This window comes from Somniosus microcephalus, chromosome 28 (assembly GCF_052327205.1).
Source record: "Somniosus microcephalus isolate GS21.2 chromosome 28, FLI_Smic_1.0, whole genome shotgun sequence".
NCBI classification, from domain to species: domain Eukaryota; kingdom Metazoa; phylum Chordata; class Chondrichthyes; order Squaliformes; family Somniosidae; genus Somniosus; species Somniosus microcephalus.
The window spans coordinates 19,157,191-19,173,381 of record NC_141014.1 but is presented as its reverse complement, the minus strand read 5'-3'; positions in this window follow the sequence as shown (position 1 = coordinate 19,173,381).

The following is a 16,191-nucleotide window of genomic DNA, read 5'->3' as shown; positions in this document are numbered from 1 at the left end:
AGTGTGAGTGTGGGTCAGTGAGTGTGATCCAGTGAGTGTGAGTCAGTGAGTGTGCGTGTTAGTCAGTGAGTGTGAGTGTGGGTCAGTGAGTGTGAGTGTGGGTCAGTGTGTCAGTGAGTGTGGGTCAGTGAGTGTGAGCCAGTGAATGTCAGTCAGTGAGTGTGAGTTAGTGAGTGTGAGTGTGGGTCAGTGAGTGTGAGTCAGTGAGTGTGAGTCGGTGAGTGTGGGTCAGTGAGTGTGGGTCAGTGAGTGTGAGGCAGTGAGTGTGAGTTAGTGAGTGTGAGTCAGTGAGTATGAGTAAGTGAGTGTGAGTAACTGAGTGTCAGTGAGTGTGGGTCAGTGAGTGTGAGTCAGTGAGTGTGAGTCAGTGAGTGTGGGTCAGTGAGTTTCAGTGAGTGTGAGTCAGTGAGTGGGAGCCGATGAGTGTGAGTCAGTGAGTGTGAGTGTGGGTCAGTGAGTGTGAGTCAGTGAGTGTGAGTCAGTGAGTGTGGGTCAGTGAGTGTGAGTCAGTGAATGTGAGTCAGTGAATGTGAGTCAGTGAGTGTGGGTCAGTGAGTGTGAGTCAGTGAGTGTGAGTCAGTGAGTGTGGGTCAGTGAGTGTGAGTCAGTGAATGTGAGTCAGTGAATGTGAGTCAGTGAGTGTGGGTCAGTGAGTGTGTGTCAGTAAGTGTGAGTCAGAGAGTGTGAGTCAGTGAGTGAGTCAGTGAGTGTGGGTCAGTGAGTGTGCGTCGGTGAGTGTGAGTCAGTGAGTGTGGGTCAGTGAGTGTGAGTCGGTGAGTGTGAGTCAGTGAGTGTGGATCAGTGAGTGTGAGTCAGTGAGTGTGGGTCATTGAGTTTCAGTGAGTGTGAGTCAGTGAGTGTGAGCCGGTGAGTGTGACTCAGTGAGTGTGAGTGTGGGTCAGTGAGTGTGAGTCAGAGAGTGAGAGTCAGTGAGTGTGGGTCAGTGAGTGTGAGCCAGTGAGTGTGAGTCAGTGAGTGTGAGTCAGTGAGTGTGCGTCAGTGAGTGTGAGTCAGTGAGTGTCAATGAGTATGGGTCAGTGAGTATGAGTCAGTGAGTGTGAGTCAGTGAGTGTGGGTCAGTGAGTGTGAGTCAGTGAATGTGAGTCAGTGAATGTGAGTCAGTGAGTGTGAGTCAGTGAGTGTGTGTCAGTGAGTGTGTGTCAGTGAGTGTGAGTCAGTGAGTGTGAGTCAGTGAGTGAGTCAGTGAGTGTGGGTCAGTGAGTGTGCGTCGGTGAGTGTGAGTCAGTGAGTGTGGGTCAGTGAGTGTGAGCCGGTGAGTGTGAGTCAGGGAGTGTGGGTCAGTGAGTGTGAGGCAGTGAGTGTGAGTCAGTGAGTATGTGTCAGTGAGTGTGAGTCAGTGAGTGAGAGTGTGGGTCAGTGAGTGCGAGTCAGTGAGTGTGAGTCAGTGAGTGTGAGTCAGTGAGTGTGGGTCAGTGAGTGTGAGTCAGTGAGTGTGTGTTAGAGAGTGTGAGTCAGTGAGTGAGAGTGTGGGTCAGTGAGTGTGAGTCAGTGAGTGTGAGTCGGTGAGTGTGTCAGTGAGTGTGGGTCAGTGAGTGTGAGCCAGTGAGTGTGAGTCAGTGAGTGTGGGTCAGTGAGTGTGAGCCAGTGAGTGTGAGTCAGTGAGTGTGAGTCAGTGAGTGTGGGTCAGTGAGTGTGAGCCAGTGAGTGTGTGCCAGTGAGTGTGAGTCAGTGAGTGTGAGTGTGAGTCAGTGAGTGTGAGTGTGGGTCAGTGAGTGTGAGCCAGTGAGTGTGAGTCAGTGAGTGTGGGTCAGTTAGTGTGAGTGTGGGTCAATGAGTGAGTCAGTGAGTGTGGGTCAGTGAGTGTGAGCCAGTGAGTGTGAGTCAGTGAGTGTGAGTTAGTGAGTGTGAGTGTGGGTCAGTGAGTGTGAGTCAGTGAGTGTGAGTCAGTGAGTGTGGGTCAGTGAGTGCGGGTCAGTGAGTGTGAGGCAGTGAGTGTGAGTCAGTGAGTGTGAGTCAGTGAGTATGAGTAAGTAAGTGTGAGTCACTGAGTGTCAGTGAGTGCAGGTCAGTGAGTGTGAGTCAGTGAGTGTGAGCCAGTGAGTGTGGGTCAGTGAGTGTAAGTCAGTGAGTGAGAGTGTGGGTCAGTGAGTGCGAGTCAGTGAGTGTGAGCCAGTGAGTGTGTGTCAGTGAGTGTGAGTCAGTGAGTGAGAGTGTGAGTCAGTGAGTGTGAGTCAGTGAGTGTGTGTCGGTAAGTGTGTCAGTGAGTGTGGGTCAGTGAGTGTGAGCCAGTGAGTGTGAGTCAGTGAGTGTGGGTCAGTGAGTGTGAGCCAGTGAGTATGAGTAAGTGAGTGTGAGTAACTGAGTGTCAGTGAGTGTGGGTCAGTGAGTGTGAGTCAGTGAGTGTGGGTCAGTGAGTTTGAGTGAGTGTGAGTCAGTGAGTCTGAGCCGGTGAGTGTGAGTCAGTGAGTGTGAGTGTGGGTCAGTGAGTGTGAGTCAGTGAGTGAGAGTCAGTGAGTGTGTGTCGGTGAGTGTGAGTCAGTGAGTGTGGGTCAGTGAGTGTGAGGCAATGAGTGTGAGTCAGTGATTATGTGTCAGTGAGTGTACGTCAGTGAGTGAGAGTGTGGGCCAGTGAGTGCGAGTCAGTGAGTGTGAGCCAATGAGTGTGTGTCAGTGAGTGTGAGTCAGTGAGTGAGAGTGTGGGTCAGTGAGTGTGAGTCAGTGAGTGTGAGTCGGTAAGTGTGTCAGTGAGTGTGGGTCAGTGAGTGTGAGCCAGTGAGTGTGAGTCAGTGAGTGTGGGTCAGTGAGTGTGAGCCAGTGAGTGTGAGTCAGTGAGTGTGAGTGTGGGTCGGTGAGTGTGAGTCGGTGAGTGTGAGTCAGTGAGTGTGGATCAGTGAGTGTGAGCCAGTGAGTGTGGGTCAGTGAGTGCGTGCCAGTGAGTGTGAGTCAGTGAGTGTGAGTGTGAGTCAGTGAGTGTGAGTGTGGGTCAGTGAGTGTGATCCAGTGAGTGTGAGTCAGTGAGTGTGCGTGTTAGTCAGTGAGTGTGAGTGTGGGTCAGTGAGTGTGAGTGTGGGTCAGTGTGTCAGTGAGTGTGGGTCAGTGAGTGTGAGCCAGTGAATGTCAGTCAGTGAGTGTGAGTTAGTGAGTGTGAGTGTGGGTCAGTGAGTGTGAGTCAGTGAGTGTGAGTCGGTGAGTGTGGGTCAGTGAGTGTGGGTCAGTGAGTGTGAGGCAGTGAGTGTGAGTTAGTGAGTGCGAGTCAGTGAGTATGAGTAAGTGAGTGTGAGTAACTGAGTGTCAGTGAGTGTGGGTCAGTGAGTGTGAGTCAGTGAGTGTGAGTCAGTGAGTGTGGGTCAGTGATTTTCAGTGAGTGTGAGTCAGTGAGTGTGAGACGATGAGTGTGAGTCAGTGAGTGTGAGTGTGGGTCAGTGAGTGTGAGTCAGTGAGTGTGAGCCAGTGAGTGTGGGTCAGTGAGTGTAAGTCAGTGAGTGAGAGTGTGGGTCAGTGAGTGCGAGTCAGTGAGTGTGAGCCAGTGAGTGTGTGTCAGTGAGTGTGAGTCAGTGAGTGAGAGTGTGAGTCAGTGAGTGTGAGTCAGTGAGTGTGTGTCGGTAAGTGTGTCAGTGAGTGTGGGTCAGTGAGTGTGAGCCAGTGAGTGTGAGTCAGTGAGTGTGGGTCAGTGAGTGTGAGCCAGTGAGTATGAGTAAGTGAGTGTGAGTAACTGAGTGTCAGTGAGTGTGGGTCAGTGAGTGTGAGTCAGTGAGTGTGGGTCAGTGAGTTTGAGTGAGTGTGAGTCAGTGAGTCTGAGCCGGTGAGTGTGAGTCAGTGAGTGTGAGTGTGGGTCAGTGAGTGTGAGTCAGTGAGTGAGAGTCAGTGAGTGTGTGTCGGTGAGTGTGAGTCAGTGAGTGTGGGTCAGTGAGTGTGAGGCAATGAGTGTGAGTCAGTGATTATGTGTCAGTGAGTGTACGTCAGTGAGTGAGAGTGTGGGCCAGTGAGTGCGAGTCAGTGAGTGTGAGCCAATGAGTGTGTGTCAGTGAGTGTGAGTCAGTGAGTGAGAGTGTGGGTCAGTGAGTGTGAGTCAGTGAGTGTGAGTCGGTAAGTGTGTCAGTGAGTGTGGGTCAGTGAGTGTGAGCCAGTGAGTGTGAGTCAGTGAGTGTGGGTCAGTGAGTGTGAGCCAGTGAGTGTGAGTCAGTGAGTGTGAGTGTGGGTCGGTGAGTGTGAGTCGGTGAGTGTGAGTCAGTGAGTGTGGATCAGTGAGTGTGAGCCAGTGAGTGTGGGTCAGTGAGTGCGTGCCAGTGAGTGTGAGTCAGTGAGTGTGAGTGTGAGTCAGTGAGTGTGAGTGTGGGTCAGTGAGTGTGATCCAGTGAGTGTGAGTCAGTGAGTGTGCGTGTTAGTCAGTGAGTGTGAGTGTGGGTCAGTGAGTGTGAGTGTGGGTCAGTGTGTCAGTGAGTGTGGGTCAGTGAGTGTGAGCCAGTGAATGTCAGTCAGTGAGTGTGAGTTAGTGAGTGTGAGTGTGGGTCAGTGAGTGTGAGTCAGTGAGTGTGAGTCGGTGAGTGTGGGTCAGTGAGTGTGGGTCAGTGAGTGTGAGGCAGTGAGTGTGAGTTAGTGAGTGCGAGTCAGTGAGTATGAGTAAGTGAGTGTGAGTAACTGAGTGTCAGTGAGTGTGGGTCAGTGAGTGTGAGTCAGTGAGTGTGAGTCAGTGAGTGTGGGTCAGTGATTTTCAGTGAGTGTGAGTCAGTGAGTGTGAGACGATGAGTGAGAGTCAGTGAGTGTGAGTGTGGGTCAGTGAGTGTGAGTCAGTGAGTGTGAGTCAGTGAGTGTGGGTCAGTGAGTGTGAGTCAGTGAATGTGAGTCAGTGAATGTGAGTCAGTGAGTGTGGGTCAGTGAGTGTGTGTCAGTGAGTGTGAGTCAGTGAGTGTGAGTCAGTGAGTGAGTCAGTGAGTGTGGGTCAGTGAGTGTGCGTCGGTGAGTGTGAGTCAGTGAGTGTGGGTCAGTGAGTGTGAGTCGGTGAGTGTGAATCAGTGAGTGTGGGTCAGTGAGTGTGAGTCAGTGAGTGTGGGTCAGTGAGTTTCAGTGAGTGTGAGTCAGTGAGTGTGAGCCGGTGAGTGTGAGTCAGTGAGTGTGAGTGTGGGTCAGTGAGTGTGAGTCAGTGAGTGAGAGTCAGTGAGTGTGGGTCAGTGAGTGTGAGCCAGTGAGTGTGAGTCAGTGAGTGTGAGTCAGTGAGTGTGCGTCAGTGAGTGTGAGTCAGTGAGTGTCAATGAGTATGGGTCAGTGAGTATGAGTCAGTGAGTGTGAGTCAGTGAGTGTGGGTCAGTGAGTGTGAGTCAGTGAATGTGAGTCAGTGAGTGTGAGTCAGTGAGTGTGGGTCAGTGAGTGTGTGTCAGTGAGTGTGAGTCAGTGAGTGTGAGTCAGTGAATGAGTCAGTGAGTGTGGGTCAGTGAGTGTGCGTCGGTGAGTGTGAGTCAGTGAGTGTGGGTCAGTGACTGTGAGTCGGTGAGTGTGAGTCAGTGAGTGTGGGTCAGTGAGTGTGAGTCAGTGAGTGTGGGTCAGTGAGTTTCAGTGAGTGTGAGTCAGTGAGTGTGAGCCGGTGAGTGTGAGTCAGTGAGTGTGAGTGTGGGTCAGTGAGTGTGAGTCAGTGAGTGAGAGTCAGTGAGTGTGGGTCAGTGAGTGTGAGCCAGTGAGTGTGAGTCAGTGAGTGTGAGTCAGTGAGTGTGCGTCAGTGAGTGTGAGTCAGTGAGTGTCAATGAGTATGGGTCAGTGAGTATGAGTCAGTGAGTGTGAGTCAGTGAGTGTGGGTCAGTGAGTGTGAGTCAGTGAATGTGAGTCAGTGAATGTGAGTCAGTGAGTGTGTGTCAGTGAGTGTGTGTCAGTGAGTGTGCGTCGGTGAGTGTGAGTCAGTGAGTGTGGGTCAGTGAGTGTGAGTCGGTGAGTGGGAGTCAGGGAGTGTGGGTCAGTGAGTGTGAGGCAGTGAGTGTGAGTCAGTGAGTATGTGTCAGTGAGTGTGAGTCAGTGAGTGAGAGTGTGGGTCAGTGAGTGCGAGTCAGTGAGTGTGAGTCAGTGAGTGTGAGTCAGTGAGTGTGGGTCAGTGAGTGTGAGTCAGGGAGTGTGTGTTAGAGAGTGTGAGTCAGTGAGTGAGAGTGTGGGTCAGTGAGTGTGAGTCAGTGAGTGTGAGTCGGTGAGTGTGTCAGTGAGTGTGGGTCAGTGAGTGTGAGCCAGTGAGTGTGAGTCAGTGAGTGTGGGTCAGTGAGTGTGAGCCAGTGAGTGTGAGTCAGTGAGTGTGAGTCAGTGAGTGTGGGTCAGTGAGTGTGAGCCAGTGAGTGTGTGCCAGTGAGTGTGAGTCAGTGAGTGTGAGTGTGAGTCAGTGAGTGTGAGTGTGGGTCAGTGAGTGTGAGCCAGTGAGTGTGAGTCAGTGAGTGTGAGTGTGAGTCAGTGAGTGTGGGTCAGTTAGTGTGAGTGTGGGTCAATGAGTGTGAGTCAGTGAGTGTGGGTCAGTGAGTGTGAGCCAGTGAGTGTGAGTCAGTGAGTGTGAGTTAGTGAGTGTGAGTGTGGGTCAGTGAGTGTGAGTCAGTGAGTGTGAGTCAGTGAGTGTGGGTCAGTGAGTGCGGGTCAGTGAGTGTGAGGCAGTGAGTGTGAGTCAGTGAGTGTGAGTCAGTGAGTATGAGTAAGTAAGTGTGAGTCACTGAGTGTCAGTGAGTGCAGGTCAGTGAGTGTGAGTCAGTGAGTGTGAGCCAGTGAGTGTGGGTCAGTGAGTGTAAGTCAGTGAGTGAGAGTGTGGGTCAGTGAGTGCGAGTCAGTGAGTGTGAGCCAGTGAGTGTGTGTCAGTGAGTGTGAGTCAGTGAGTGAGAGTGTGAGTCAGTGAGTGTGAGTCAGTGAGTGTGTGTCGGTAAGTGTGTCAGTGAGTGTGGGTCAGTGAGTGTAATCCAGTGAGTGTGAGTCAGTGAGTGTGGGTCAGTGAGTGTGAGCCAGTGAGTATGAGTAAGTGAGTGTGAGTAACTGAGTGTCAGTGAGTGTGGGTCAGTGAGTGTGAGTCAGTGAATGTGGGTCAGTGAGTTTGAGTGAGTGTGAGTCAGTGAGTCTGTGCCGGTGAGTGTGAGTTAGTGAGTGTGAGTGTGGGTCAGTGAGTGTGAGTCAGTGAGTGAGAGTCAGTGAGTGTGTGTCGGTGAGTGTGAGTCAGTGAGTGTGGGTCAGTGAGTGTGAGGCAGTGAGTGTGAGTCAGTGATTATGTGTCAGTGAGTGTAAGTCAGTGAGTGAGAGTGTGGGCCAGTGAGTGCGAGTCAGTGAGTGTGAGCCAGTGAGTGTGTGTCAGTGAGTGTGAGTCAGTGAGTGAGAGTGTGGGTCAGTGAGTGTGAGTCAGTGAGTGTGAGTCGGTAAGTGTGTCAGTGAGTGTGGGTCAGTGAGTGTGAGCCAGTGAGTGTGAGTCAGTGAGTGTGGGTCAGTGAGTGTGAGCCAGTGAGTGTGAGTCAGTGAGTGTGAGTGTGGGTCGGTGAGTGTGAGTCGGTGAGTGTGAGTCAGTGAGTGTGGATCAGTGAGTGTGAGCCAGTGAGTGTGGGTCAGTGAGTGCGTGCCAGTGAGTGTGAGTCAGTGAGTGTCAGTGTGAGTCAGTGAGTGTGAGTTTGGGTCAGTGAGTGTGATCCAGTGAGTGTGAGTCAGTGAGTGTGTGTGTTAGTCAGTGAGTGTGAGTGTGGGTCAGTGAGTGTGAGTGTGGGTCAGTGTGTCAGTGAGTGTGGGTCAGTGAGTGTGAGCCAGTGAATGTCAGTCAGTGAGTGTGAATTAGTGAATGTGAGTGTGGGTCAGTGAGTGTGAGTCAGTGAGTGTGAGTCAGTGAGTGTGGATCAGTGAGTGTGAGCCAGTGAGTGTGGGTCAGTGAGTGCGTGCCAGTGAGTGTGAGTCAGTGAGTGTGAGTGTGAGTCAGTGAGTGTGAGTGTGGGTCAGTGAGTGTGATCCAGTGAGTGTGAGTCAGTGAGTGTGCGTGTTAGTCAGTGAGTGTGAGTGTGGGTCAGTGAGTGTGAGTGTGGGTCAGTGTGTCAGTGAGTGTGGGTCAGTGAGTGTGTGCCAGTGAATGTCAGTCAGTGAGTGTGAGTTAGTGAGTGTGAGTGTGGGTCAGTGAGTGTGAGTCAGTGAGTGTGAGTCGGTGAGTGTGGGTCAGTGAGTGTGGGTCAGTGAGTGTGAGGCAGTGAGTGTGAGTTAGTGAGTGCGAGTCAGTGAGTATGAGTAAGTGAGTGTGAGTAACTGAGTGTCAGAGAATGTGGGTCAGTGAGTGTGAGTCAGTGAGTGTGAGTCAGTGAGTGTGGGTCAGTGAGTTTCAGTGAGTGTGAGTCAGTGAGTGTGAGACGATGAGTGTGAGTCAGTGAGTGTGAGTGTGGGTCAGTGAGTGTGAGTCAGTGAGTGTGAGTCAGTGAGTGTGGGTCAGTGAGTGTGAGTCAGTGAATGTGAGTCAGTGAATGTGAGTCAGTGAGTGTGGGTCAGTGAGTGTGTGTCAGTGAGTGTGAGTCAGTGAGTGTGAGTCAGTGAGTGAGTCAGTGAGTGTGGGTCAGTGAGTGTGCGTCGGTGAGTGTGAGTCAGTGAGTGTGGGTCAGTGAGTGTGAGTCGGTGAGTGTGAATCAGTGAGTGTGGGTCAGTGAGTGTGAGTCAGTGAGTGTGGGTCAGTGAGTTTCAGTGAGTGTGAGTCAGTGAGTGTGAGCCGGTGAGTGTGAGTCAGTGAGTGTGAGTGTGGGTCAGTGAGTGTGAGTCAGTGAGTGAGAGTCAGTGAGTGTGGGTCAGTGAGTGTGAGCCAGTGAGTGTGAGTCAGTGAGTGTGAGTCAGTGAGTGTGCGTCAGTGAGTGTGAGTCAGTGAGTGTCAATGAGTATGGGTCAGTGAGTATGAGTCAGTGAGTGTGAGTCAGTGAGTGTGGGTCAGTGAGTGTGAGTCAGTGAATGTGAGTCAGTGAGTGTGAGTCAGTGAGTGTGGGTCAGTGAGTGTGTGTCAGTGAGTGTGAGTCAGTGAGTGTGAGTCAGTGAATGAGTCAGTGAGTGTGGGTCAGTGAGTGTGCGTCGGTGAGTGTGAGTCAGTGAGTGTGGGTCAGTGACTGTGAGTCGGTGAGTGTGAGTCAGTGAGTGTGGGTCAGTGAGTGTGAGTCAGTGAGTGTGGGTCAGTGAGTTTCAGTGAGTGTGAGTCAGTGAGTGTGAGCCGGTGAGTGTGAGTCAGTGAGTGTGAGTGTGGGTCAGTGAGTGTGAGTCAGTGAGTGAGAGTCAGTGAGTGTGGGTCAGTGAGTGTGAGCCAGTGAGTGTGAGTCAGTGAGTGTGAGTCAGTGAGTGTGCGTCAGTGAGTGTGAGTCAGTGAGTGTCAATGAGTATGGGTCAGTGAGTATGAGTCAGTGAGTGTGAGTCAGTGAGTGTGGGTCAGTGAGTGTGAGTCAGTGAATGTGAGTCAGTGAATGTGAGTCAGTGAGTGTGTGTCAGTGAGTGTGTGTCAGTGAGTGTGTGTCAGTGAGTGTGAGTCAGTGAGTGTGAGTCAGTGAGTGAGTCAGTGAGTGTGGGTCAGTGAGTGTGCGTCGGTGAGTGTGAGTCAGTGAGTGTGGGTCAGTGAGTGTGAGTCGGTGAGTGGGAGTCAGGGAGTGTGGGTCAGTGAGTGTGAGGCAGTGAGTGTGAGTCAGTGAGTATGTGTCAGTGAGTGTGAGTCAGTGAGTGAGAGTGTGGGTCAGTGAGTGCGAGTCAGTGAGTGTGAGTCAGTGAGTGTGAGTCAGTGAGTGTGGGTCAGTGAGTGTGAGTCAGGGAGTGTGTGTTAGAGAGTGTGAGTCAGTGAGTGAGAGTGTGGGTCAGTGAGTGTGAGTCAGTGAGTGTGAGTCGGTGAGTGTGTCAGTGAGTGTGGGTCAGTGAGTGTGAGCCAGTGAGTGTGAGTCAGTGAGTGTGGGTCAGTGAGTGTGAGCCAGTGAGTGTGAGTCAGTGAGTGTGAGTCAGTGAGTGTGGGTCAGTGAGTGTGAGCCAGTGAGTGTGTGCCAGTGAGTGTGAGTCAGTGAGTGTGAGTGTGAGTCAGTGAGTGTGAGTGTGGGTCAGTGAGTGTGAGCCAGTGAGTGTGAGTCAGTGAGTGTGAGTGTGAGTCAGTGAGTGTGGGTCAGTTAGTGTGAGTGTGGGTCAATGAGTGTGAGTCAGTGAGTGTGGGTCAGTGAGTGTGAGCCAGTGAGTGTGAGTCAGTGAGTGTGAGTTAGTGAGTGTGAGTGTGGGTCAGTGAGTGTGAGTCAGTGAGTGTGAGTCAGTGAGTGTGGGTCAGTGAGTGCGGGTCAGTGAGTGTGAGGCAGTGAGTGTGAGTCAGTGAGTGTGAGTCAGTGAGTATGAGTAAGTAAGTGTGAGTCACTGAGTGTCAGTGAGTGCAGGTCAGTGAGTGTGAGTCAGTGAGTGTGAGCCAGTGAGTGTGGGTCAGTGAGTGTAAGTCAGTGAGTGAGAGTGTGGGTCAGTGAGTGCGAGTCAGTGAGTGTGAGCCAGTGAGTGTGTGTCAGTGAGTGTGAGTCAGTGAGTGAGAGTGTGAGTCAGTGAGTGTGAGTCAGTGAGTGTGTGTCGGTAAGTGTGTCAGTGAGTGTGGGTCAGTGAGTGTGAGCCAGTGAGTGTGAGTCAGTGAGTGTGGGTCAGTGAGTGTGAGCCAGTGAGTATGAGTAAGTGAGTGTGAGTAACTGAGTGTCAGTGAGTGTGGGTCAGTGAGTGTGAGTCAGTGAATGTGGGTCAGTGAGTTTGAGTGAGTGTGAGTCAGTGAGTCTGTGCCGGTGAGTGTGAGTTAGTGAGTGTGAGTGTGGGTCAGTGAGTGTGAGTCAGTGAGTGAGAGTCAGTGAGTGTGTGTCGGTGAGTGTGAGTCAGTGAGTGTGGGTCAGTGAGTGTGAGGCAGTGAGTGTGAGTCAGTGATTATGTGTCAGTGAGTGTAAGTCAGTGAGTGAGAGTGTGGGCCAGTGAGTGCGAGTCAGTGAGTGTGAGCCAGTGAGTGTGTGTCAGTGAGTGTGAGTCAGTGAGTGAGAGTGTGGGTCAGTGAGTGTGAGTCAGTGAGTGTGAGTCGGTAAGTGTGTCAGTGAGTGTGGGTCAGTGAGTGTGAGCCAGTGAGTGTGAGTCAGTGAGTGTGGGTCAGTGAGTGTGAGCCAGTGAGTGTGAGTCAGTGAGTGTGAGTGTGGGTCGGTGAGTGTGAGTCGGTGAGTGTGAGTCAGTGAGTGTGGATCAGTGAGTGTGAGCCAGTGAGTGTGGGTCAGTGAGTGCGTGCCAGTGAGTGTGAGTCAGTGAGTGTCAGTGTGAGTCAGTGAGTGTGAGTTTGGGTCAGTGAGTGTGATCCAGTGAGTGTGAGTCAGTGAGTGTGTGTGTTAGTCAGTGAGTGTGAGTGTGGGTCAGTGAGTGTGAGTGTGGGTCAGTGTGTCAGTGAGTGTGGGTCAGTGAGTGTGAGCCAGTGAATGTCAGTCAGTGAGTGTGAATTAGTGAATGTGAGTGTGGGTCAGTGAGTGTGAGTCAGTGAGTGTGAGTCGGTGAGTGTGGGTCAGTGAGTGTGGGTCAGTTAGTGTGAGTGTGGGTCAATGAGTGTGAGTCAGTGAGTGTGGGTCAGTGAGTGTGAGCCAGTGAGTGTGAGTCAGTGAGTGTGAGTTAGTGAGTGTGAGTGTGGGTCAGTGAGTGTGAGTCAGTGAGTGTGAGTCAGTGAGTGTGGGTCAGTGAGTGCGGGTCAGTGAGTGTGAGGCAGTGAGTGTGAGTCAGTGAGTGTGAGTCAGTGAGTATGAGTAAGTAAGTGTGAGTCACTGAGTGTCAGTGAGTGCAGGTCAGTGAGTGTGAGTCAGTGAGTGTGAGCCAGTGAGTGTGGGTCAGTGAGTGTAAGTCAGTGAGTGAGAGTGTGGGTCAGTGAGTGCGAGTCAGTGAGTGTGAGCCAGTGAGTGTGTGTCAGTGAGTGTGAGTCAGTGAGTGAGAGTGTGGGTCAGTGAGTGTGAGTCAGTGAGTGTGAGTCGGTGAGTGTGTCAGTGAGTGTGGGTCAGTGAGTGTGAGCCAGTGAGTGTGAGTCAGTGAGTGTGGGTCAGTGAGTGTGAGCCAGTGAGTGTGAGTCAGTGAGTGTGAGTGTGGGTCCGTGAGTGTGAGCCGGTGAGTGTGAGTCAGTGAGTGTGGATCAGTGAGTGTGAGCCAGTGAGTGTGGGTCAGTGAGTGCGTGCCAGTGAGTGTGAGTCAGTGAGTGTGAGTGTGAGTCAGTGAGTGTGAGTGTGGGTCAGTGAGTGTGATCCAGTGAGTGTGAGTCAGTGAGTGTGCGTGTTAGTCAGTGAGTGTGAGTGTGGGTCAGTGAGTGTGAGTGTGGGTCAGTGAGTCAGTGAGTGTGGGTTAGTGAGTGTGAGCCAGTGAGTGTCAGTCAGTGAGTGTGAGTTAGTGAGTGTGAGTGTGGGTCAGTGAGTGTGAGACAGTGAATGTGAGTCGGTGAGTGTGGGTCAGTGAGTGTGGGTCAGTGAGTGTGAGTCAGTGAGTGTGAGTCAGTGAGTATGAGTAAGTGAGTGTGAGTAACTGAGTGTCAGTGAGTGTGGGTCAGTGAGTGTGAGTCAGTGAGTGTGAGTCAGTGAGTGTGGGTCAGTGAGTTTGAGTGAGTGTGAGTCAGTGAGTCTGAGCCGGTGAGTGTGAGTCAGTGAGTGTGAGTGTGGGTCAGTGAGTGTGATTCAGTGAGTGAGAGTCAGTGAGTGTGAGTCGGTGAGTGTGAGTCAGTGAGTGTGGGTCAGTGAGTGTGAGGCAGTGAGTGTGAGTCAGTGAGTGAGAGTGTGGGCCAGTGAGTGCGAGTCAGTGAGTGTGAGCCAGTGAGTGTGTGTCAGTGAGTGTGAGTCAGTGAGTGAGAGTGTGGGTCAATGAGTGTGAGTCAGTGAGTGTGAGTCGGTAAGTGTGTCAGTGAGTGTGGGTCAGTGAGTGTGAGCCAGTGAGTGTGAGTCAGTGAGTGTGGGTCAGTGAGTGTAAGCCAGTGAGTGTGAGTCAGTGAGTGTGAGTGTGGGTCGGTGAGTGGGAGTCGGTGAGTGTGAGTCAGTGAGTGTGGATCAGTGAGTGTGAGCCAGTGAGTGTGGGTCAGTGAGTGCATGCCAGTGAGTGTGAGTCAGTGAGTGTGAGTGTGAGTCAGTGAGTGTGAGTGTGGGTCAGTGAGTGTGAGTCAGTGAGTGTGGGTCAGTGAGTGTGAGTGTGGGTCAGTGAGTGTGAGTCAGTGAGTGTGAGTCAGTGAGTGTGGGTCAGTGAGTGTGAGTCAGTGAATGTGAGTCAGTGAATGTGAGTCAGTGATTGTGGGTCAGTGAGTGTGTGTCAGTGAGTGTGAGTCAGTGAGTGTGAGTCAGTGAGTGAGTCAGTGAGTGTGGGTCAGTGAGTGTGCGTCGGTGAGTGTGAGTCAGTGAGTGTGGGTCAGTGAGTGTGAGTCGGTGAGTGTGAGTCAGTGAGTGTGGGTCAGTGAGTGTGAGTCAGTGAGTGTGGGTCAGTGAGTTTCAGTGAGTGTGAGTCAGTGAGTGTGAGCCGGTGAGTGTGAGTCAGTGAGTGTGAGTGTGGGTCAGTGAGTGTGAGCCAGTGAGTGTGAGTCAGTGAGTGTGAGTCAGTGAGTGTGCGTCAGTGAGTGTGAGTCAGTGAGTGTGAGTCAGTGAGTGAGTCAGTGAGTGTGGGTCAGTGAGTATGAGTCAGTGAGTGTGTGTCAGTGAGTGTGAGTCAGTGAGTGTGAGTCAGTGAGTGAGTCAGTGAGTGTGGGTCAGTGAGTGTGCGTCGGTGAGTGTGAGTCAGTGAGTGTGGGTCAGTGAGTGTGAGTCGGTGAGTGTGAGTCAGTGAGTGTGGGTCAGTGAGTGTGAGGCAGTGAGTTTGAGTCAGTGAGTATTTGTCAGTGAGTGTGAGTCAGTGAGTGAGAGTGTGGGCCAGTGAGTGCGAGTCAGTGAGTGTGAGTCAGTGAGTGTGAGTCAGTGAGTGTGGGTCAGTGAGTGTGAGCCAGTGAGTGTGAGCCAATGAGTGTGTGTTAGAGAGTGTGAATCAGTGAGTGAGAGTGTGGGTCAGTGAGTGTGAGTCAGTGAGTGTGAGTCGGTGTGTGTGTCAGTGAGTGTGGGTCAGTGAGTGTGAGCCAGTGAGTGTGAGTCAGTGAGTGTGGGTCAGTGAGGGTGAGCCAGTGAGTGTGAGTCACTGAGTGTGAGTCAGTGAGTGTGGGTCAGTGAGTGTGAGCCAGTGAGTGTGTGTCAGTGAGTGTGAGTCAGTGAGTGAGAGTGTGGGTCAGTGATTGTGAGTCAGTGAGTGTGAGTCGGTAAGTGTGTCAGTGAGTGTGAGCCAGTGAGTGTGAGTCAGTGAGTGTGGGTCAGTGAGTGTGAGCCAGTGAGTGTGAGTCAGTGAGTGTGAGTATGGGTCCGTGAGTGTGAGTCGGTGAGTGTGAGTCAGTGAGTGTGGATCAGTGAGTGTGAGCCAGTGAGTGTGGGTCAGTGAGTGCGTGCCAGTGAGTGTGAGTCAGTGAGTGTGAGTGTGAGTCAGTGAGTGTGAGTGTGGGTCAGTGAGTGTGATCCAGTGAGTGTGAGTCAGTGAGTGTGCGTGTTAGTCAGTGAGTGTGAGTGTGGGTCAGTGAGTGTGAGTGTGGGTCAGTGAGTCAGTGAGTGTGGGTTAGTGAGTGTGAGCCAGTGAGTGTCAGTCAGTGAGTGTGAGTTAGTGAGTGTGAGTGTGGTTCAGTGAGTGTGAGACAGTGAATGTGAGTCGCTAAGTGTGGGTCAGTGAGTGTGGGTCAGTGAGTGTGAGTCAGTGAGTGTGAGTCAGTGAGTATGAGTAAGTGAGTGTGAGTAACTGAGTGTCAGTGAGTGTGGGTCAGTGAGTGTGAGTCAGTGAGTGTGAGTCAGTGAGTGTGGGTCAGTGAGTTTGAGTGAGTGTGAGTCATTGAGTCTGAGCCGGTGAGTGTGAGTCAGTGAGTGTGAGTGTGGGTCAGTGAGTGTGATTCAGTGAGTGAGAGTCAGTGAGTGTGAGTCGGTGAGTGTGAGTCAGTGAGTGTGGGTCAGTGAGTGTGAGGCAGTGAGTGTGAGTCAGTGAATATGTGTCAGTGAGTGTAAGTCAGTGAGTGAGAGTGTGGGCCAGTGAGTGCGAGTCAGTGAGTGTGAGCCAGTGAGTGTGTGTCAGTGAGTGTGAGTCAGTGAGTGAGAGTGTGGGTCAGTGAGTGTGAGTCAGTGAGTGTGAGTCGGTAAGTGTGTCAGTGAGTGTGGGTCAGTGAGTGTGAACCAGTGAGTGTGAGTCAGTGAGTGTGGGTCAGTGAGTGTGAGCCAGTGAGTGTGAGTCAGTGAGTGTGAGTGTGGGTCGGTGAGTGTGAGTTGTTGAGTGTGAGTCAGTGAGTGTGGATCAGTGAGTGTGAGCCACTGAGTGTGGGTCAGTGAGTGCGTGCCAGTGAGTGTGAGTCAGTGAGTGTGAGTGTGAGTCAGTGAGTGTGAGTTTGGGTCAGTGAGTGTGAGTCAGTGAGTGTGGGTCAGTGAGTTTCAGTGAGTGTGAGTCAGTGAGTGTGAGCCGGTGAGTGTGAGTCAGTGAGTGTGAGTGTGGGTCAGTGAGTGTGAGTCAGTGAGTGTGAGTCAGTGAGTGTGGGTCAGTGAGTGTGAGTCAGTGAATGTGCGTCAGTGAATGTGAGTCAGTGATTGTGGGTCAGTGAGTGTGTGCCAGTGAGTGTGAGTCAGTGAGTGTGAGTCAGTGAGTGAGTAGGTGAGTGTGGGTCAGTGAGTGTGCGTCGGTGAGTGTGAGTCAGTGAGTGTGGGTCAGTGAGTGTGAGTCGGTGAGTGTGAGTCAGTGAGTGTGGGTCAGTGAGTGTGAGTCAGTGAGTGTGGGTCAGTGAATTTCAGTGAGTGTGAGTCAGTGAGTGTGAGCCGGTGAGTGTGAGTCAGTGAGTGTGAGTGTGGGTCAGTGAGTGTGAGTCAGTGAGTGAGAGTCAGTGAGTGTGGGTCAGTGAGTGTGAGCCAGTGAGTGTGAGTCAGTGAGTGTGAGTCAGTGAGTGTGCGTCAGTGAGTGTGAGTCAGTGAGTGTCAATGAGTATGGGTCAGTGAGTATGAGTCAGTGAGTGTGTGTCAGTGAGTGTGAGTCAGTGAGTGTGAGTCAGTGAGTGAGTCAGTGAGTTTGGGTCAGTGAGTGTGCGTCGGTGAGTGTGAGTCAGTGAGTGTGGGTCAGTGAGTGTGAGTCGGTGAGTGTGAGTCAGTGAGTGTGGGTCAGTGAGTGTGAGGCAGTGAGTGTGAGTCAGTGAGTATGTGTCAGTGAGTGTGAGTCAGTGACTGAGAGTGTGGGTCAGTGAGTGCGAGTCAGTGAGTGTGAGTCAGT